The sequence below is a fragment of the Dryobates pubescens genome, chromosome 4 (genome assembly GCF_014839835.1).
Source record: "Dryobates pubescens isolate bDryPub1 chromosome 4, bDryPub1.pri, whole genome shotgun sequence".
NCBI classification, from domain to species: domain Eukaryota; kingdom Metazoa; phylum Chordata; class Aves; order Piciformes; family Picidae; genus Dryobates; species Dryobates pubescens.
In genome coordinates, this window is record NC_071615.1 from 25,170,188 (window position 1) to 25,194,094 (window position 23,907).

Below are 23,907 nucleotides of genomic sequence, written 5' to 3' on the forward strand. Positions count from 1 at the left end.
ATTCCTCTCAGGTGACTCTGTGCCAGTTTATTGAATATCACTGTCAGAATCTAAATGCAGGTGGTTTTAAGTTTTTAAACATGTGCAATTGGAGAATGGGTATCACAGAATCATTGAATCAATAAGGTTGGAAAAGACCTCAAAGATCATCAAGTCCAACCTGTCACCACAGACCTCATGACTACTAGACCATGGCACCAAGTGCCATGTCCAATCCCCTCTTGAACACCTCCAGGGATGGTGACTCCACCACCTCCCTGGGCAGCACATTCCAATGGCTAACAACTCCCTCTGTAAAGAACTTTCTCCTCACCTCAAGTCTAAACTTCCCCTAGCACAGCTTGAGACTGTGTCCTCTTGTTCTGGTGCTGGTTGCCTGGGAGAAGAGACCAACCCCCACCTGGCTACAACCTCCCTTCAGGTAGTTGTAGACAGCAATAAGGTCTCCCCTGAGCCTTCTCTTCTGCAGGCTAAACAATCCCAGCTCCCTCAGCCTCTCCTCACAGGGCTTGTGCTCAAGGCTTCTCACCAGCCTAATTGCCCTTCTCTGGACACATTCAAGAGTCTCAATGTCCTTCTTATTGAGGGGCCCAGAACTGGACACAGTACTCAAGGTGTGTACACAGAGCCGTGAGGAACAATTATTCAATTCCTACTTCCATTCCTCCAAATAATAGTCCATTTCTGAGTGAGAAAGTTGTTCTGGAGAGCTTCTCAGGAACACGCTGATGCACAGAGGATTGAATCTGGCAGTCTTCACTGTTAAAAGGTGGTTAGGCAATCTTCATATTAAGAAAGAGAATGGAACTTTTAATTAGATCCTCTTTGCTTTAAAATCACTATGGCATACATGGCCTCATATCTCTTTGATAAAGGTGATGTGTATAGTAACTTGGATTGTATTAGAATAGATTAAACCAGGTTGGAAGAGACCTTCAAGATCATTGTGTCCAACCTATTATCCAACCCACATAATCAACTAAACCATGCAACCAAGCACCCTATCAAGTCTCCTCCTGAATGCCTCCAGTGATGGTGACTCCACCACCTCCCTGGGCAGCCCATTCCAATGGGCAATCACTCTTTCTGTGAAGATCTTTCTCCTCACCTCAAGTCTAAACTTCCCCTGGTGCAGTTTGAGACTGTGTCCTCTTGTTCTGGTGCTGGTTGCCTGGGAGAAGAGACCAACCCCCACCTCTATACAACCTCCCTTCTGGTAGTTGTAGACAGCAATAAGGTCTTCCTTAAGCCTCCTCTTCTCCAGGCTAAACAATCAGCCTCTCCTCATAGGGCTTGTGCTCGAGGCCTCCCCCCAGCATCGTTGCCCTTCTCTGGACATATTCAAGTGTCTCAATGTCCTTCTTAAATTTAGGAGCCAGAACTGGACATAGTAGTCAGGGTGTGGCCTAACCAGTACATGGGCAGAATGACCTCCCTGCTCCTGCTGGCCACACCGTTGGCCTTCTTGGCTACCTGGGCACACTGCTGGCTCATGTTCAGCCTACTATCAACCAGTATCCCCAGGTCATTTTCTGCCTGGCTGCTCTCCAGCCGCTTTGTCCCCAGCCTGTAGCACTGCATGGAGTTGTTGTGTTGCAGCATCTGGCACTTGGACTTGTTGAATGACATCATGTTGGACTCTGCCCATCTGTCCAGCCTTGTCAAGGTCCCTCTGCAGAGCTTTCCTGTCCTCTAACAGATCAACACCTGCCACCAGCTTGGTGTCATCTGCAAATTTACTGATGATGGACTCAATCCCCTCATCCAGATCATCAATGAATATATTGAACAGAATGGGGCCCAGCACTGATCCCTGAGGGACACCACTAGTGACTGGCTGCTAGCTGGATGTGGCACCATTAACCACCACTCTCTGCCCATGGCCCTCCAGCCAGTTCCTAACCCAGCACAGAGCACTGCTGTCCAAGCCAGAGCTGACAGCTTGGCCAGGAGTTTGCTGTGGGGGATGGTGTCAAAGGCCTTGCTGAAGTCCAGGTAGACTATTCCACACCAGATTGGAAAGAATTAGAAGTTTAAACAGAATTATTAATCATAACTACATATAGCAGTACAAAGCATATAAAATACATAAATCCACAGTACAGACTACATACCAAGAAAAACCACCTTCCCAGCCATGCCTTATTACCCAGACCTCAGTGCTCTTTTCTCCCCTCTATGCCTCCTTACATTAGCCCCAACCAGGCCAAAATTGCATAGAAAATATTAACCAGGCTGCTCAAGGCAGCAGATAGACCCCAAATCCTCCCCCATACCAGATAAGAGCTTGTGCCTTAGCAGGAGAAGAGAGAGGGGAGAAAAGAGAAAGAGCTAGCCACACAGCCTGCTTATAAATAGATAGCAGAATTATGGGACAGAACAACTATTTACAATTTCCTGGGTTCTGCCTAGCCCTTTGGAGGGCTATACTCTATGCTTTAAGACATCACAGTGTCTTAAACCCACGACACAATGAACGGGTTCTCAAAGACTGGAACAGGCTCCCAGCAAGGGGGTTGAATCCCCATCCATGGAGATGCTGAAAAGAGGCAAATATGGTTCTAAAGAGCCCAAATTCCCACAGTCTAGTTCCATAGGCCCCAGAGGTGGATGCAGTAGTCCAGGTAAGGTCTCTTCAGAGCAGAGGGGAGTGGCAGAATCTCCTCTCTCAACCTGCTGGCCACACTTCTGTTGATGCAATCCAGAGTATGGTTTGCAAGTGCACATTTCTGGATCATGTTCAGCTTTTGATGCAATCCAGTGTGTGGTTTGCAAGTGCACATTGCTGGCTCATGTCCAGCTTTTGATGCAACCCAGAGTATGGTTTGCAAGTGCACACTGCTGGCTCATGTCCAGCTTTATGTCCACCAGTACCACAAAGTCTTTTTCTGCAGGTCTGCTCTCAATTTCATCATCCCCCAGCTTGTAATGGGTTTGCAGATTACCCCAACCCAGGTTCGGGACCTTGCACATCCCCTCATTGAACCTCATACGTTCAATGTGCTTTGAGTTCAATATGCTTTGAGTTCAATATGCATTGCTTTAGTTTGTCAGTAGTCTCACTGAACACATTTTCACAAGATTAGGGTCAAAAATGTAACTTTAATAGCTGCTACAAATTTCAGACTTGATTTAAACTACAAGTGAAGCTTACCTGTGAGGATATGAGCTGCAAGAAGCAAATCAGATGGCTAACATAAACTACTTCAGGTTAAATTTTGACCTTGCAGTTCCAGCTTTACTGATGTGGTGTCAAAGAAGAGAGGGGAACGAAAAAAAGGGGGTTGACGTCAGAAAGCTCCAAATGAGAATTCTAGTGCATTTTATTTGGTGGAAAACCTGGGTGATGCATGACAAAATACAGTACGGTCAGAAGGCATCCAAGGCAAAGTTTCATTTTGATTGCAGTATCATTAATCTTAATTAGCATTATGCAGCCTCCAACTGGCAGAGCAAATATCATAAACTATTCACATGTTCCATGACTGCAAGACCCTCTTCCCTCTGAGTGTTTAGATAATGTTCTGCAATTTGCTTCTTGCTGACCATTTTGAGAAATTTTAATAGACTCATTCAGTCACTAAGGTCGTAAAAGATCTTTAGCATTGAGTCCAGCTGTCAACTTAAGACCTTCATGGCCATTAAACCATGTCCCAAACTGCCATGTCCACACATTTCTTGAACCCCTCCAGGGACGGTAACTCCACCACCTCCCTGGGCAACCTGTTCCAATGACTGAGCACTTTCTAGTGAAGAAATTTTTCCTAATGTTCAATCTAAATGTTCCCTGGTGAAAGTTGAAGCCATTTCCTTTCATCCTATCCCCAGCTACTTGATATAACATTGCTTCTTGACATTGCCCTACTGAAAAGCTGGTTAGTAGGTTCTGCAAGAAGGGACAGCTTTTTTTCTTGACACATTTTGTAAGAGTCACCTAGATCTCAGATGGGTGTCTGAGAAGAGAATGAAGAAAGCTCCTAGTAAACCACAGAAGAACATTAAGTGATACAATGAGTGTTCATTGCTCAACTACAATTTCTATTTGTCAAAATTGTTCAACTGCCACTTGAACAAAACACTGATAAAAAGTAATGTTCAACCAAGAGAGAATTAGAAGGCAGATCTTACTCTGCATAGAGGTTCATATAGAAGGGCATCAAAAGAGAGAAGGCTTCAGGAAGACCTTTATAGCAGCCCTCCAGTACCTGAAGGAGGCTACAAGAAAGACAGGAAAAGCCTTTTTACAAGGGTTTGTAGTGATAGGGCAAGAAGCAACATCTTTAAGCTTGAGGAGGGTAGATTAAGACTTGATATTGACAAGAAATTCTTTACAGTAAGGGTGGTGGGACACTAGGACAGGTTGCCGAGGGAGCTTGTGGATGCACCCTCCCTGGAAGTGTTCAGGGCCAAGCTGGATGAGGCCTTGAGCAACCTGGTATAGTGGAAGGTGTCCCTGCCCAAGGCAGGGAGTTGGAACTAGATGATCTTTAAGGTTCCTTCCAGCCTAAACCATTCTATGAATCCATGGAGTCAAAAAAGGTAGTCCTTTTTCTGTTTTGAAGTGCAGCTGTCCCTCCACCGTCCCTTATCCCTACTTACAGCAATTACTTTTGATGACAAAAATAAAGTTTATCTTCCACATTCATACAGTCATTGACAGAGTTTCCAGGTGTGCCTGAAGACCAAAAATCTCCAGGCAGGACAGACAAAGCATCTTTCATATCTACTTTCTCCTCTGGATATGTTGTGGAACTCATGTCTTAATTAAAATATTCCATTATGCTGTTGTGAGATAGGACAGAATTTGCTGGTCCTTTGACCTTGACAAAAGTCAAAACATTGGCCTCCCTTGGGAATGTTTGCCATGTGCATACTGAAATGTGTATATATCTTGACAAATGTGCTGCTGAACTCCATAAATTGCATTAAACCAATAAGAATATAAAGATAACAATCATACTGCTACATTGCCATAAATCATTATCTAAGAACCTTGGAGAGAAAAAAAAAATCCAATTATAGTACTTTGGCCTTTTAATGTTTTGTTTACATTGTTGTTCAATATTAATCTCTCTTGTTTACAACAACAATGTTCAGTAAGGAAAATGCAGAGAGGTCAGCAAATAGTAATGAGACATAAAAGTTAAAAGCAGAGTTTTGTAAATCTAATCATATTTTATAGCCTTTTAAAGGTATATAGGGCTTCTACATATCAGTGCCTTACTTGCTTGAAGCCAATTTAAAGCAAGGCTATGAATTTGACATTTTAATGTCAGTTTAAAATGCATCACAGAACCACTTGCTAATTATAGAATCATGAAATTGTTTCACTTGGAAAAGACCTTTAAGATCACCTAGTCCAACTGTTCTCTAACTCTACCAAGGTTGGTGCTAAATCATGTCCCCCAGCACCGCATCTCTGCCTCTTAGAAACATCTCCAGGGATGGGGATTCAACCACCTCCCTAGGGAGCTTGTTCTACTCTTTGAGAGTCCTTTCCATGAAAAAGTTTCTTCTCATGGTCAACATCAACCTTCCCTGGTGCAGCTTGAGGCTGTTTCCTCTTGTCCTGTCAGTTTTTACTAGGGAGAAGGGAACAATCCCAAATTGTCTGCCCTCAGCTGCCTTGTCTTCAGACTAAGCAACCCCAGTTCTTTCAGCTGCTCCTCACCAGACCTGTTCTACAGACCCTTCACCAGCCTTGTGGCCCTTCTCTGGACCTACTCCAGCACCTTAATGCCTTTCTTGCAGTGAGAGCCCCAAAACTGAACTGAGTGCTTGAGGTATGGCCTCTCTAGTGCTGAGTCCAGGGGAACAATCACTTCCCTGGTCCTGCTGGTCACACTGTTCTTGATCCAGGTCAGGAGGCTGCTGGCCTTCTTGGCCACCTGGACACGCACTGGCTCATGTTCAGCCACCTGTTGATCAGCACTTCCAGGTCGTTTTCTCCTGGGCAGCTTTCCAGCCACTCTGTCCCAAGCTTGTGACTCTGCAGGGGTTGTTTGAAGATCAGGTTTGCTTCAGCAACCCATGCTGACTGGGCCTGATCACCTGGTTGTCCTACCCATGCTGCATAATGGCTCTGAAGATGATCAGTTTCTAGTCAGTATCTCAATTTTCATCTTTGATTTAAATGTAAAGATAGAAAAGCTGAGAGAGGAGTGTTCCTTTGCTTTTAAATTTAAATGAAACTTCAGCTTCTTGCAAGTTACTGAACATGAAAGCAAAATGTTTTGGGTTTTTTTAATGTATGCCCAAATGGTGTGCTGACCTTAAATAGCAATCTGCTGTTGGAATGATAGATGTGTTATTAGTTTCAGAAAGTATCTTCTCAATATTAAAAAGCAATGTATTCCTGCAGAGCATCTTTGTTGGCATTAGTCTCCTAGAAGAAATTAATTAATTTGACACAGACACTGTGATGATTTGCTAGATGAAGTGATTCACAAATAAATTATTGTCCAAAGAGATAAGTCAAAAATCTACAAGCCTCAACAAGGTCCTACAGGTTCTAGTAAAGGAGATACCATCAGAGAATGAAATTCCTCAACTTTGTCTTGCTGTGGCAGGGCTTTTGTCTACATTCCACAATATGTGAATTAGGTCCAAAACACAGATCTGATTATTGCTGTATGTTTAAGCTGTTGTCCAGGTTTGGTTTCAGTATTTGGCTGTCAATCCTGACTTTGGAAGAATTTAGATCTCTTTGTATGGGGAAATTCCTAAGTCTGGGGTCTACCTTCTTAGCTGGCCCTAAGTGCTGCAGCTCTGCTGAGGCTAAGGTTCCTGCTCCTTCCTTTGCAAATCTTGAGGAGCAGCTGTGAAGCTTCTGGCTTTCCGGTGGGAAACTATGGATTTTTCTAGACAAGGCTTAGAAATGGATTTGTAGCCTTCTCTATAAACCCATGGTTGCTCATCCAGAACTATCACCTCAGGGCATATAATTAGACTTTTGCAACTCAGATGCAGCACTAAGACGCTATTAAGCATGAAGAGAGAAGCAATGTTGCATTTCACAGTTGTGAACACTTAGAAATGCAAACTCAAACACGTCCCCTCCACCCCCAGTAAATCCAGTTCCTTATAAGGAACAGTAAAGTAAGATAATAAACATTTGTCTGCTTCTAGCTGTAGATTAGCAAATCACCTTCAAAATGAAATTAATTATTTTGGTTGTTAACCAGGAAACTTGAGCACTACAAAACTGCTGAGCAGAAGTTTTCTATTCAGCTTACGCTATTTCAAGGGAAATGCTGCTTAACTAATTTTGGGGGTTGCAGAAGAAAATATTTTCTTCTCAGCCATGTCAAATGCATATTCCTGAAGCCAGGAGCCACTTCAAACATGTGGAGAATCATAGACTGGTTTGGAAGGGACCTTAAAGATCATCTAGTTCCAACTTCCCTGCCACGGGCAGGCACACCTTCCACTAGACCTGTGAAAAATCATTCATGCTGGGGGGGAGGTGATTAGTTTTAAGGCTGTGGGCAAGGTGGATTTGTGGGGGAGGGGAGTTGAGTAATTCTAAGAATTGTGAGTCTTCAGTCTTTGTTTTACAAAACCAATGTTTTTTATGATCTATTAGAGTGTTTTAGTAATTTAGTAGCTTGTTTTCCAGCATGCTGATGAGGGGAAAAAGGATTAGGATGGTTGTGAAGGAGGCAACGGAGGCTAATTGGCCAGTGGTGATGAAGGGATGTTCTACTGGTTGGCTGCCTACTCAGGTAAGAATGAAGAGGTTGGCAACTAGGGTTCAGAATAGGAGTTGGGAGAGGGGCCAGAAGGCCATTGTGCACTGTTTGGACGTGTAGAAATTGAGGTAGGAAGAGAACTAGGACAGAGGTGGCTAAGGCTAGCACAAATCCTAGTTTGTTAAGGATTGAGTGGAAAATGACATAAGCAAATAGGAAGTATCATTCTGGTTTGATGTGAGGGGGTTTGCTGGTGTGAAGTTTTCTGGGTCACCTAGGAGGTTGGGTGAGAATAGGGCAAGGATTGCTAAAGGAGGGGCATGAATACAAATCCTAGGATGCCTTTCAGGGAGAAGTATGGGTGGAATGGGATTTTATCACAGTTTGATACGATTCCGAGGGGATTATTTGAGCCTGCCTCATGGAGGAAGGTGAGGTGAATTATGGTGAGGCCTGTGATTAGAATAGAATAGAATAGAATAGAATAGAATAGAATAGAATGGAATAGAATAGAATGGAATAGACCAGGTTGGAAGAGACCTTCAAGATCATCGAATCCAACCCATCATCCAACACCATCTAATCATAATAGTATCATAGTATCAGTCAGGGTTGGAAGGGACCACAAGGATCATCTAGTTCCAACCCCCCTGCCATGGGCAGGGACACCCCACACTAGATCAGGCTGGCCACAGCCTCATCCAGCCTGGGCTTAAACACCTCCAGGAACGGAGCCTCAACCACCTCCCTGGACAACCCATTCCAGGGCTTCACCACTCTCATGGGGAAGAACTTCCTCCTTATGTCCAGTCTGAATCAACTAAACCATGGCACCAAGCACCCCATCAAGTCTCCTCCTAAACACCTCCAGTGATGGTGACTCCACCACCTCCCCAGGCAGCCCATTCCCATTATGAACAGGAGGAGGAAGTGTAGGGCAAAGAATTGGGTAAGGGTGGGATTGTCTACCGGGCCTTGAACACTTCCAGGGGTGGGGCATCCACAGCCTCCCTGGGCAACCTGTTCCTGTGTCTCCCCACTCTCATTGTAACGAATTTCTTCCTAATATCCAGTCAAAATCCAGAACTAGGAGACTGCCACAGTCTTCAGCAGGGACTTCATGCTGTAAGTTTAGTTCTGAAAATGAACAGTTTTCCTTTCCCACAAAAAAGAAACAGAGGTCTTTTAGCGCGGTCCTCATTCCTACTTGTGTCTCACTCTCATTTAAATGGGAACAAAATTGGACCCTTGCAGCCATTTGTTATATTTTCGCATGACAAGCGAAGAGATGAAGCAGATGTACCAAAACAACACATACTAGCCCCTGTTGATGGCCTAGATTTATCTCTTGCCCTGTATTTCTTGACATTATTCACAGTATGAATTGCTCTACAGGATACCCCTTCTGAGTACACTTAGTTCAAATTAGTCCTCTTGCTGAGTAACATGTGCACATAATAAATCCAGCTGCCAAATGTAAATTTTCTAGGAAATCTGTTGTTTTTCTTCTTTCTATGGAAATGTTCTGGGAATTTTATTTTTTTTTTCCCCAGTCCATTGGATCTTTCAATCCATTGGCCATTGTTTCTGTATAAAATTTCCCTAAGGTTTCACAATGTAGGCTTCACTATCAAGTATTCCACTGCAGAATCACCCTGTATTTTGATTCACTTTGTACTCGTTATTACTGCTGAATTTTGCACAATAGATCAAAATAGAAAGGAGAAAGTCATTTGGGATTGGGGGGGGTAGGGGGGAAGAACACAAAAGAAGAGAGGTTTCAGCACAACATCATGTACCCAAACATGGTTTTTGTCAAAGCTAACATATGGAATGCTTATACTACAGAAATGATGACTCCTAAGTACTGCAGTGATTATGTGTCTGCTGTCCAGGAATGGAATCACAGAAACACAGAATAGTGGAGATTAGAATGGATCTCTAAAGATTATCTAGTCCTTTGCTAGAGCAGGCTTGACTAAAGTGCATTACACAGAAATGCATCCAGGTTGGGTTTTGAAAGTACAGAGAAGGAGAATCCACAACCTCCCTGGGCAGTCTGCTGGCACATTCACAGGAAAGAACATTTTCCTTATGTTCAGATGGAAGCTCCTGGGTTCCAGTTTGTGCCCATTGCCCCTCTTAGACATCTAAGATCCCCTCTTAGACTTCTCTTCTCCAAGCTAAACAGCCTCAGGTCTCAGCCTCTCATTATCAGAGAGATACTCCAGGCTCCTCATCATTTTTGTAGTCCTTGATTGGACTCTCTCCAGTAGTTCCCTGTCTCTTGAGTTCAGAAGCCCAGAACTGGACACAGTACTCCAGATGTGACTTCAATAGGGCAAAGCAGAAAGGGAGGAGAACCTCCATAAACCTGTGGGTCACATTCTTCTTAATGCACCTGAAGGAAACCATTTGCCTTCTTGGCTGCAAGAGCACATTTCTGAACTTGTGTTCACACATGAAAAATTTGTTGTCTACCACCATTGCCAGGTCCTTCTCCAGCAGGTCAGCCCCTCACCTGCACTGGTGCAGGGGGTTACTCTTCCCCAGGTGCAGGACTCTATACTTGCCCCTGCTGAATTTCATGAAGTTCCCCTCTGCCCAACTCTCCAGCCTCTCCAGACCTTGTTCAATGGCAGCACAGCCTGATGGGGTGTCAGCCACTCCTCCCAGTTTGGTATCACCAGCAAACGTAATGATAGTACACACTGTCCCTTCATCCATCTTATTGATGAAGATCTTGAGTAAGACTGGACCCAGTCCTGACCCCTGAAGGACACCACTAGCTACAAGCCTTCAAACAGACTGTGCAACCAATGACAACCCTCTGAGCCCTGTCATTCAAACCACCCCACTGTCCACTCATTTAACCCATGCTTCTTAAGCACCTATGAGGATTTTATGGAAGAATGGTGTCATGAATCCATGCTGACTACTCCTCTACATGTGTAGAGATGATGTCCAGAATGAGCTGTTCCATCACCTTTCCAGGGATGGAGGTGAGGCTGACTGGCCTGTAGTTTTCTGTGTTCTCCTTCTTGCCCTGTCTGAGGACTGGCATGACGTTGGCTTTCCCCCAGTCCTCAGGCACCTCTCTTGTTCTATGTGACCTTACAAAGATGATGGAGAGTGGCTTGGCAATGATATCTCACATCTTGCTCAGCACTTGTGGGTGCATCCCGTCAGAGCCCATGGATTTGTGGGTGTCCATTATTCAAGGTAATGAATAAGATCCATGATTAAATGATAATACCGTGTGAACTAAATTTGAGGGGAAAATTTTGGATGTATATCTAATTGTTTGGAATGCCATGTTAGTTTCAGAGCATATGAAAACTGCGGTATGAACCTTTTGTCTGTTGTTTGAATGAAACCTTACAGAACCTGGCTCTGTTGTGGCCACTGGCCTTTAAATAAAGAAGGCAAGAACATTCTTCTGTGCAGGCTTCCAGCAGTTTGATGCATGTTTTATAAAGCTTGCAGATAAGTTTCATATCAGGAGAACTGTGTAAATGGAAGCTGTGCACAGAACTCAGCTTAATTCAGCCTCCAGTTAGGAAGAGAAAAATATGGAGAGAAGATCTTTGGAAGAAGTAGCATTTCAGTCTTCAGTTCCAAGAAATGTGATTTCTTAGAATTATAAATTCATGGAATGGTTGAGTTTGGAAGAGGCTTTTGAGATCATCAGGTCCAACTGCTTGCCTGGAGCTCACAATCCCACCACTGCTGCTAAGCTACCACCACTGAACCACATCCCTTAGTGCCACATCCATGCCTCTTTTAAATACCTCCAGGGATGGTGCCTTCTCCACCTCCCTGGGTAGCCTGTTCCAATGCCTGAGAACTCTTTATGTGAAGATTTTTTTCCTAATATCCAACCTGAACATCCCCTGGCACAACTTGAGGCCATTTCCTCTTGTCCTGTCACTTATGGCATGTGAGGAGAACCCCTACCTTGCTCCAACCTCCTTTGAGGTAGTTACAAAGGGCAATGAGGTCTCCTCCCAAACTCCTCTTCTGAAGACATATAATACATATAATATAATAAACCAGGTTGGAAGAGACCTTCAAGATCATCGCGTCCAACCAATCCAACACCGCCCAAGCAACTAACCCACAGCACCAAGTACCCTGTCAAGTCTTCTCCTAAAAACCTCCAGTGATGGTGACTCCACCACCTCCCCAGGCAGCCCATTCCAATGTGCAATCACTCTTTCTGTATAGAACTTTTTTCTAACATCCAGCCTGAATCTCCCCTGGCGCAGCTTGAGACTGTGTCCTCTTGTTCTGGTACTGCTTGCCTGGGAGAAGAGACCAACATCCGTCTGTCTACAACCTCCCTTCAGGTAGTTGTAGAGAGTAATAAGGTCACCCCTGAGTCTCCTCTTCTCCAGGCTAAGAAACCACAGCTCCCTCAGCCTCTCCTCGTAGGGCTTATGTTCCAAACCCCTCACCAACTTTGTTGCTCTTCTCTGGACTGAACTGTTCCTCGGAAAACTTGTGTTCGATGCCACCACCAGCTTAATTGCTCTTCTCTGGATGTGTTCCAGCACCAAGATGTCCTTCTTGAAATGAAGAACCCTCTTATTACAATGTCTCATCACACATGAACAACTGAGTAGCTTCTCAAGCTTTGCCTAAACTATCTGCAGCTTTGCACTTTACCCTGAGAACAGAGACAATATCTGCACTGTCTGTGAATTATTTAATAAAAACTATCTAGAATGCAGCATTTTTTACAACAGTGAATTTCTGACACTTGGGCACTCCAGAAATAAGCACATTCTAAGAATTCTTTTCTTTCTTCACTAGCATTAAGTCAGCAATACTACATATAATTTATTCTCCCTAGGAGTTTGTTTCATTTCTGTATCTATCCTTCCCAATTAAATACCATCTTGGTTGTCATGGTCTCAGAGGGGAGTTAAAAGTAGTTACTCAAATAGGATTTTTAAATGCTTAAGTGCTTCATAGTTTCATAGCTCCCCCTTATTTAAAATGTTATCATAGAAGCACAGAGACATAGAATGATTTTGGTTGGAAAAGACCTCTGAGATCATTGAGTTCAACCCTCAACCCAACACCACCATGACCATTAAACCATGTCCCAAAGTTCCATGTCCACACATTCCTTGAACACCTTCAGGGACAGTGACTCCACCACCTCCCTGGACAGCTTGTTCCAAGGCCTGACAATTCTTGGAGGAAAGACACAGTCTCAAGCTGCACCAGGGGAGGTTTAGGCTGGATGTTAGGAACAAGTTCTTCCCAGAAAGAGTGATTGGCCATTGGACTGTTCTGCCCAGGGAGGTGGTGGAGTCACCATCACTGGAGGTGTTTAGGAAGAGACTGGATGGGGTGCTTGGTGCCATGGTTTAGTTGATTAGATGGTGTTGGATGATAGGTTGGACTTGATCTCAAAGGTGTTTTCCAACCTGGTTAATTCTATTCTATTCTAGTCTAGTCTAGTGTAGTCTAGTCTAGTCTAGTCTATTCTTGTAATATCCAACCTAAACCTTTGCTTAGCACAGTTTCAGGCCATTTCCTCTCATTCAGTCAAAATGTTGGTCTACGTCGGTTCCTCACTAAGCATTTTGGTGGCCTACGAGCTAAATCATAACTTTTTTCCTTTTGTAACTTTTCCACTATAGTTTTGGCTCTAAAGATGCCAAGGCTTGGAAACTAGAATAACATGAAAAGTTTGGTGTTGAGAAATAATATTACCTAATGCAAACCCTGAGAGTGCTAAGGAAATTTTAATGGCAAGGGTGAGGATGCGACTGTATTCTGACATGTTCCAAGGGCAGGTCTGACGGGCCCTTGAGCAACCTAGTCTAAAGCAAGGTGTCCCTGTCCATGGCATGGAGGTTGGAACTACATGATCATCCAAGTCCCTTCCAACATAAACCATTCTGTGATTGCAAGGCTAATAACTGGAATGTCAATAAAGGGATTACTTAAGAACAGTGGCTTCAAGTACACCTTTATACCATGTAAAGACAGCTAAAAAACTTAAATTCTACAATTAGAAGGGAAAAAGAAAAGAAGATTTGCTCTAAAATTTGTTATTTTGCAAACAAGATACCCACTCTTAAGACACCTGTTATTAATACTGGATTTATTTTTCTCAGGTTTTGCTGGTTTGTGTTGGGTTTTTTTTTGGTGTGTGCTTGGTTTTTGTTTGATTTTGGGTTTGGTTTGGTTTGGGTTTGGGTTTGGGTTTGGTTTGGTTTGGTTTTCTGACTATTTTGCCTCTGGTGAGGTATACATCTTTTTTGAAACAAAAAAAAAAAGAATTCAAGAGTTCCCAAAGCTTCAGATCTAGACATGGCACCTATAAATTGCCACTGAAGAAAAATATGGTTACCCAGTACTTCTGAGATACCAGAGGGCAAATTTGAGCAATGCTAACATCTTCTGTGTTTTTTCCACCCTTTGCTTCCTGATGTGAGAATAATAGAACCACTGAATCATTTGCATTGGAAAAGATCCTTATGAGCATTGAGTCCAGCTACAAATCCAACACTATCAAATTCATGACTAAACCACGTCTCTGAGTGCAGCACACATCTACAGAACTTTACACTCCCTCCAGGGATGGTGATTCTAAGCCTGTTGCAGGGCTTGACTACCAATCCCAGTCCTCTCAGCCTCTCCTCACCAGACCTGTCCTCCAGACCCTTTACCATCTTCATTGCCCTTCTCTGGACACACTCCAGCACATGGATGTCTTTCTTGCAGTGAGGGCCCCAAAAATGAACTCAGGACTAGAGGTGTGGCCTCACCAGTGTTGAGTACAAGGGGACAGTCACATTCCTCCTACTGCTGACCACACTGTTCCTGACACAGACCAGGATGCTGTTGGCCTTCTTGGCTACCTGAACATGCTGCTGGCTCATGATCATACCTGCCAGCACCCCCAAATCCTTTTCTGTCTATTCAACTCTTACAGGAAATTTAGGGGGAAATCTTGTCATAAATTATCAAGAAAATTGGTAGAATCCTTAAAAAACAAAACAAATCAAATTCTGAAACGATGAACTTTTAAAGGAATGTTTGTCCCAGGCAATGGAACAAGACACAGTGTCCACTTCATGGAGTTTTCCAGTTGGCTTTTCCACTGGAAAAGATAAAATGTTACAGCAGAGAATCAAATATGTATTTTAAGAAGGGGATGTGTGTGGAAAAATGTGTGCCTTTCCTGTAAAGAGGACGGTGTGTCCTTGTTAATTGTATTTCATACACTTATAAAAAGAACTTACAACAAGAACTTGTATTTAATTTTCAGAAGGATGACTAGATTATGCTTTGCAAGTATACCACAGTCACTACCTGCTTGTCTTCAACTAAAAGACTCCCACTTGTGTTGGAGTGTGGAAGCTGTCTCGCACAAAAGGACCTGGGGGTGCCAGTTGACAGCTGTCTGAACATGACCTAGTGGTGTGCTCAAGTGGCCAAGAAGGCCAACAAAATCCTGGAGTGGAACAGTGATAGTGTGACCAGCAGAAACAGGGAACTGTCCACAACTACCTGAAAGGAGGTTGTAGCCAGGTGGGGGTTGGTCTCTTCTCCCAGGCAACCAGCAACAGAACAAGAGGACACAGACTCAAGCTGCACCAGGGGAGGTTTAGGCTCGGTATTGGGAAGAAGTTCTTCACAGAAAGAGTGATTGGCCTCTGGAATGGGCTGCCCAGGGTGGTGGTGGAGTCACCATTACTGTAGGTGTTTAGGAAGAGACTGGATGAGGTGCTTGGTGCCATGGTTCAGTTGATTAGATGGTGTTGGATGATAGGTTGGACTCGATGATCTCAAAGGTCTTTTCCAACCTGGTTAATTCTATTTTGTTCTATTCTATTCTAGTCTAGTCTAGTCTATTCTGTTCTGTTCTGTTCTGTTCTGTTCTAAAACTGACCACCCTTGTACTCAGTACTGATGAGATTGCACCTTGAATGCTGTGGTCAGTTTAGGACCCCTCACTCCAAGAAGGACATTGTAACTAGTGATAGAAAGAGAGGAAATGGGTTTAAGATGTTCCAGGGGAAGTTTAGACCAGACATTAGGAAAAATTTATTTCATGAAAAACGGGAGATGTTGGAACAGTCTGACCAAAGAGGTGGTGGAGTCACCAGCCCTGGAGGTGTTCAGTAAGCCAGATGTGGCACTTCAGGATATAGTTTAGTAGTCATGGTAGTTGGGTTATGGTAGGACTTGGTGTTCTTAAAGGTCTTTTCCAACATTAATGATTCTATAATTCTATTATTGAGGTGCTGGAAGACATCCAGAGAAGGGCAGAGCAGCTGGTGATGGGTCTAGAGAAGGTCTGGTGAGGAGCAACTGGGAGAACTGGGGTTGTTTAATCTAGAGAAGAGTGGTGGTCTCCAGACACACTAACAGGCTGGTGTGAAGGCTGAAAGATGCTTCTAGCAGCTCCCTATAAATTAGCTGACACATTTTAGATATTTTTATATTAGGAAAACTGCTTTACTAATGTCTTTCCAAATAAGAACTGAGAAAATACATTGTAATTTCAGGCACATAGCTGCATTTTTCTCAGACAGTTGTCTTTTATTCATTACAGATAACATGCTACATACAAAGAACTGGAATGCCTCCGCTTGCCTGCCTTCTTCTGTTAGATTTATTTGTGTGGTCTCTTTGCTGTTTGCCTCCAGCAACTACCCACCTAGCTATCAATAACACATCTGGTAATCATTGGAACACTTGCATCATTCATTTTCCACTAAAGCAACTGTTACAAATTTATATTGGAAGATGCCCAATGTTTAACTTAAACCAGACATCTGTAGCAAGAAGAGTGCCAAAATGTGTTGTAATTGAATTAACATTTTTACTCACCTAATTCTGAATATGTTTTGACATCCTTTAATTTCTAAGGCGTACTTCTGAATGCCTTTGGAAAGTCTTGATGCATTTGAGATATGATAGCATGCAGACAATCATAGCTAGAAGTGCAGGGGGGTTGTATCACATGACAGTTGTTAGCCATTGGAATGTGCTGCCCAGAGAGATGGTGGAGTCACTGTCCCTGGAGGTGTTCAAGAGGGGACTGGACATGGCACTTGGTGCCATGGTTTAGTAGTCATGAGGTGTTGGGTAACAGGTTGGACTTGATGGTCTTGGAGGTCTTTTCCAACCTTTTTGATTGTATGATTCTATGATTCTATGACATTTTCTCATCTTTACTCCTACAAGATTACCTCTTGTCTATGGAACAGCAGTGTACCCTTGTGGCCAAGAAGACCAGTGGTATCCTGGGGTGCATTAAGAAGAGGTCAGCAGGTCAAGGGAGGTGGTTGTCCATGTCTACTTTGTCTTGGCAAGGCCTCATCTGGAGTATTGTGTCCAGTTGTGGGCTCCCCACTTCAAGAGAAACAGGGAACTATTGGAGAGACTCCAACAGCGGCTACAAAGATGCTGAGGGGACTGGAGCATCTCTGTGAGGAGGAGAGGCTAAGAGCCCTGGGTCAGTTTTATATGGAGGAGACTGAGAGGGGATCTTAATGTTTACAAATATCTGAAGGGTGGGTGCCAAAAAGAAAGGGCCAGATTCTTCTCACTAGTGTCCTGTGATAGGATGAGGAGCAATGGATACAAACTGGAACCCAGGAGGTTCCAGCTCACCACAAGGAAAATTTTCTTTGCTCTAAGTGTGACAGATCCCTTGAGCAGGGTGCCCAGAAGGGTTGTGGAGTGTCCTCTGGAGATTTTCAAGACCTGTCTGAATGAGTTCCTCTGTGACCTGCCCTAGGTGATCCTGCTTTAGGAAGGGGGGTGGACTCAATGATCTCTGGAGGTCCCTTCCAATCTCTAATGAACTGTGACACCGTGAAACACCACTATTAGAGAGGTTTAAGGGCAGAATCTAATACTTCTGGAAACCAAAACAAAAGTCACACTGACTTCACTGGATCAAAGTGCTTTGTCTAAGCTGTTTGCCACTACTATGTTATAGTTTGAATGCCCAACTTGCTGTTACTTGCTGAAAAAGTCAATGTATATTAAAGATGATAAAAAAGAAAGTTAGATGAAAGACTTGAAATTGTAGACAAAAAGAGTTGGAATATTTCCATAGACAGGAAATTACTCATTATTTTAAAAAGTCAGAAAATTGTCTGAGCTGCATTCAGGCTGCTTCTGAATCATCAAAATTATAGCTTCTCAATTAATTACAGAATTGCCGAATCACAATATGGTAAAGATTGGAAAGAACCTGCAGGGATCACCTAGCCCAACTGTTCTGTTAGAGCAGGTCACAACTCAATACTAAACCATGTCCATCAGCACCACAGTTCTGCCTCTGGGAAACACCTCCAGGGACAGGAATTCAACCACTCCCCGGGGAGTGTGTTCCTTGCTCAAGAACACTTTCAGTCAAGAAGTTTCTTCTCATATCCAACCTAAACCTCCCCTGGTGTAGCTTGAGGTCATTTCCTTTTCTATCACTTGTTAGAAGAGACCAAAACCCACATCAGTCCAACCTCCTTTCAGGGAGGTGTAGAGAGCCCGAAGGTCTCCCCTCATCCACTCCTTCTCCAGACTAAACAACCCCAGTTCCCACAGCTGCTCCTCACAAGACCTGCTCTCCAGACCCTTCACCATCTTTGTTGCCCTTCTCTGGAAGTGAGATGATCCAGAGGATAATTGACATTGTGCATGCAGGTAGAGGTGCACTGGAACCACAAAAGATTCCTTTATGATGCTTAGATACAGATTTGGTGCTGTGTTTTTATTTCTTTGTTGGGTTTTGGTTTTGTTTTTCAAATGCACTGCAGGATTCTGGTTTTTCAGTCCACTGACTGACAAAATCAACATATTAAATCTCACATTATATTGCAGTAAACTTGACTGAATTGATGCTATGTGTGCATCAGTCCATGCCACTGGCTGGAGATTAGGAATTCCAGGGAGATCACTTATAGGACACAAATGCAATGTTCTGGTTGTATTTTTTATTTAAGGAAGCTTGCTGGTAAGTGGATTCAGACAATGAGGGGAGTTTCTTAGATTTCTCAATCCACAGCTCTCTTTCTAGCCCAGAGCAGAGTGGGAATAGTTTCTCAAAGACATCTCTTCAGTTTCTGTCTTTAGGGCTGTGCTTCAGGTTCTCATTTATCAGATTTGGAGACCGATGGGACATTGTGTACCGTTCTGGACTTCTCAATGCAGGAAGGACAGGGAACTGCTGGAGAGAGTTCAACAGAGGATGATGGAAGGACTGGAGCATCTCTCTTATGAGGAAAAACTGAGAGACCTGGGGCTGTTTAGACTGCATTAGAGAACGCTGAGTGGGGACCTTACCTGTGTCTACAAATATTTGAAGGGTGGCTGTCAGGAGGATGGAGCCAGTGTGTTTTCAGTGATACCCAGTGACAGGACAGGGGGAAATGGATGTAAACTCAACCACAGGAAATCCCATCTCATGGAATGAATTATTTTATTTTATTTTCACTATGAGAGTGCTGAAGCACTGGAACAGGCTCCCCAGAGAGGTCTTCTTCTCTAGGCATCTTCAAAGCCTGTCTGGATGCATTCCTGTGTGACCTGCCCTTTCTCAAGGTCCCTTCCAAACCCTAGCATTCAAGAAAAAGAAAAAGTTGAGAAAATCATGCATGTACTTTGACAACAAAGTTTGACCTAATATACCTATTGGAGCTTAACATTTAGCTAAATGCTAACACTCATTAGCCATTCCTGGGTAAAGTATGAGGCATGTATGAATCTGTTTGGGATCAGTAGCTCTCACCAAATCATCATGTATTGGCTTGGGTTGAAAGGGACCTCAGACATCACCTACTCTAACCCGTGATGTGGGCAGGAATGCATCTCAGTGAGACTTGATTGCCCAAGACCTCATTGAATCTGTCCTTAAACACCTCCGTGGAGGTGGCATCCACAACCAATCTGGGCAACCTATTCCAGAGTCTCACCACTGTTGTAATGAAGAGCTTCTTCTTAAGATCCAGTCTAAATCTTCTCTCCTTCAGCTCAAAATCATTCCCCATAGTTCTGGGGGAGGACTTATAAAAGGTCCCTCTCCAGCTTTCCTGTCAGCTCCCAACAGGTATTGGAAGGCAACCAGTAGGTCCCCCCAGAGTCTCATGGTCCAGGCTGAACCACCCCACCTCCCTCAGCTATCCTCATAGCAGAGGTGCTCAAGCCCATGGATCATCCTTGTGGCCCTGCTCTGGACTCGATCCAACTGTTCTATGTCCTTCTTATGATGGTGACGCCAGAACTGGACATAGTATTTGAGATGGGGTCTTACCAGAGCAGAGTGAAGGGGCAGAATCACCTCTCAACCTGCTGTCCACACTCCATGCACCCCAAGATGCAATTTGCCTTCTGGGCTGCATGAGCACATTGCTGGCTCATGTTGAGCTCCTCATCAGTCAATAATAGTTGAATGTTGTGAAAATCTAGACACCAGCAGATCCATGTCTCTTGTCCATACCAAATAGCAGTGGTGTTGCTCAAAAATTTTGTACATTTGCCACCTTCTGGACTTTATACAGATAAGGAGACTGCAATATCCTTCCCGCCCATAATTATTTACTTATACACTGAAATCTGATCTGAATTTAAATCTTACAATGCTGAACAGAGTGACCAAATTGCTGTCAGAAGAGTATGGGTGTACAGGCTGTGTAGAAGCCTGTGGGTGAGCTCAAGTTCCTGACCCCATTTCCTCTCCCCATTTCTCTTACCATATCCAATCATTCAAATAAATGACTGAATTATCTTTGGACACCAGGTAACAGCAAATTTTCTGGTGCATTAATAAATGGAATGTCACTGGAGCTGCTGGAGAAAATGTCTCCCATTTACCAAACTCTATGGTTATTTTTGTCAGTGTTTCTCTATTTTGTCATCTTTATTTATTGTTTTCCTTATCTCTGATGGGTTAGAATAGAATAGAATAGAATAGAATAGAATAGGATAGACTAGGATAGAATAGGATAGGATAGGATAGAATTAACCAGGTTGGAAAAGACCTTTGAGATCATCGAGTCCAACCTATCATTCAACACCATCTAATCAACTAAACCATGGCACCAAGCACCCCATCCAGTCTCTTCCTAAACACCTCCAGTGATGGTGACTCCACCACCTCCCTGGGCAGCACATCCCAATGGCCAATCAGTCTTTCTGTGAAGAACTTCTTCCTAACATCCAGCCTAAACCTCCCCTGGTGCAGCTTGAGACTGTGTCCTCTTGTTCTGTTGCTGGTTGCCTGGGAGAAGAGACCAACCCCCTCCTGGCTACTGCATGTCAGTGACTTTTGGTGATTCCTTTGTGTGGTGCCAACATAAACTATATTCATTTCAAAGTTCTAGCCTGTACATTTTGGGCAGTGGAGTCACACTGCGAAATCCTTCATGGCATTGTTTTGGAACATGTGAGATGCTTTTAAAATGGACACCACTCCCTTGCCTGCACACGAGATTCCAATCATCTGGAAGCATACTGTGTGAAGAAAGAAATGAAGCAATTGCTTTGGACACAATAGTTATTGTCTGCTGCAAATACAGATAGGCCACTAGTGAGATATCTAGGACCCCAGGCACAGAAAGTTCCTAGAAACATTTTCATCTGAGAATGATAGATGGGTTGGTTGTGGGATGAATTTTGCTAATTGGACAAGAAAGCTGTAGCCTCATGGAAGTATTGTTTCTTGAAGGAAGGAGCCCCCACAATGACAGATAGCAGCCCAGCACAGCCTGTGAATCACTGACACTTTATGCTTTAGGGCATCCAAACAGACTCAATCATCTCACCCAAATTAATTCCATTCCTTTCACAGACATATGAATGCTGAAGACTTTTTGCCTTTGCTTCACTGCATCCAAATACCAGTAACGTATCACTGTATCCAAATATCAACACACTACATCCAAATATCAACACAAGGACACTGAACTGTTGGAGCAGGTCCAGAGAAGGGCCATGAAGATTATCAAATGGCTGAAGCACCTCCTGTATGGGGACAGGCTGAGACAACAGGGGCTATGCAGCCTGGAGAAGAGAAGGCTCCACAGAGTCCTTGAAGCAGCCTTCCAGTACACGAAGGGGGCTACAGAAAAGCTGCAGAGGGACTTTTTACAAGGACTTGTAGTAACTGGCAAGCAACAGGACTACTGGAAATGGTTACAAGGTGCACCAGGGGATGTTTATGCTGGATATTAGGAAATAATTCTTTACTGAAAAGGTTATCAAACATTGGAATGGTCTGCCCAGGACAGTGGTGGAGTCAACATCCCTGGGGGTGTCCAAGTAAGGAAGGAACTTAGAGACATGGTTTACTGTTGACCCTTCAGTGCTGGGTCAAGGGTTGGACTGGATGACTTTTGAGATCTCTTCCAACCAGATATATTCTGTGACTCTGATTCTGTAATAAGATAAGAGGGGACAGCTTTAAGGTTGACAATGGTAGGTTTAGATTGGATATTAGGAAGAAAACCTTTACAGTGAGAGTGGTGAGACACTGGAACAAGCTGCCCAGGAAGGTCATGTATGTCCCCTCCCTGGATATGTTCAGGGCCAGGCTGAAGGAGTCCTTGAGCGACCTGGTCTAGTGGAAGGTGTCCCAGCCCAGGGTAGTGGGGCTGGAACTGCGTGATCTTTAAGGTCTTTTCCAACCTAAACCATTCACAGAATCACAGAATTACCAAGGTTGAAAGAGACCTCAAAGATCATCAAGTCCAACCTGTCACCACAGACCCCATGACTAAACCATGGCACCAAGTGCCACGTCCAATCCCCTCTTGAACACCTCCAGGGATTTATATGCATCTATACTCACGATTCTAATATCTAATCATAAATATGATTAATCTCATTACATAGATATATTAGATTAATGTATAATTATTATCTCACTATGGTTACTGTCTAATATTAATTATGGTTAATATATAATCTTACTTTTAATATCTAACAATTTTTAATATCTAATAATGTATCAATATAATACCAACAAATGAGCCCTTACAAAAGTGTGTGGGGCACTGCCTCAGGTCAGGGAAGTCCATAGTGAGGAGAGGAAATCAATTTTGTGGTCACCAAACTATTTTTACAGGAGCAGCACTCTTAAAATAACTAACAGTTTAAGAGCAATTCATTATTCTTAGATACTTACAGACAGCCTCTTCCTATTTTCACTCTTCTCACAATTCTTGCTCTTGCAAGCTTCCTTCCCATTTCCCACAAATAATATATTAGAATTCAAGGAAATACCTTACAGATTCCTTTTTTCTTTCACATAATTGCTCAGTGATTTGACAGCTGTCATGTTGGTGTTATGGAAAGAGTTCTCAGGTGGGTATTATCTGCCATACATGGTCCCGCAGCATTCAAGGGTGCTCAACAGAAGGTGCTTGTAGGCAGTCAGAGCTAAGATCAGCAGACTTCTTTCATTTCAATAACTCATTTTGCTCTCTAGGGTGCAGGAATTTGGTCTGAGGTTCCTGAAGAAGGTTGGTTTGTGCAGTTTATGAGCAGCTCTGTTCAAGTGTTACTATTTAGTAACACTAAATAGAGTAAATAATGAAGTTGCATCAGCCAGGTTATTATTCACACATATTGATCTTCCACAAGATGCTCTGTACTGAGCAGCTGGAAAGGAGGAAAAGAAAATTACAGTAATCCATTTCTCTAACATTGGTAACCCAATATTCCCTCACTTTCTTCTTATAAGCTTGAGACACAGGGGGACAGAGAGTAAGTCTTACTCACCCCATGCAATACTACAGGCTGGGGTCAGAGTGGCTGGAGAGAGGCCAGGCAGAAAGGGAACCTGGGGGTGCTGGTTGAGAGTAGGCTGAACATGAGACAGCAGTGTGCCCAGGTGGCCAAGAAGGCCAATGGCATCCTGGCCGGTATCAGGAATGGTGTGGCCAGCAGGAGCAGGGAAGTCATTCTGACCCTGTACTCAGCACTGATTAGGTCACACCTTGAGTCCTGTGTCCAGCTCTGGGCCCCTCAGTTTAGGAAAGATGTTGAGTTGCTGGAATGTGTCCAGAGTAGGGCAACAAAGCTGGGGAGGGGTTTGGAGCACAAGCCCTATGAGGAGAGGTTGAGGGAGCTGGGCTTGCTTAGCATGCAGAAGAGGAGGCTCAGGGGAGACCTTATTGCTCTCTACAACTACCTGAAGGGAGGTTGTAGCCAGGTGGGGGTTGGTCTCTTCTCCCAGGCA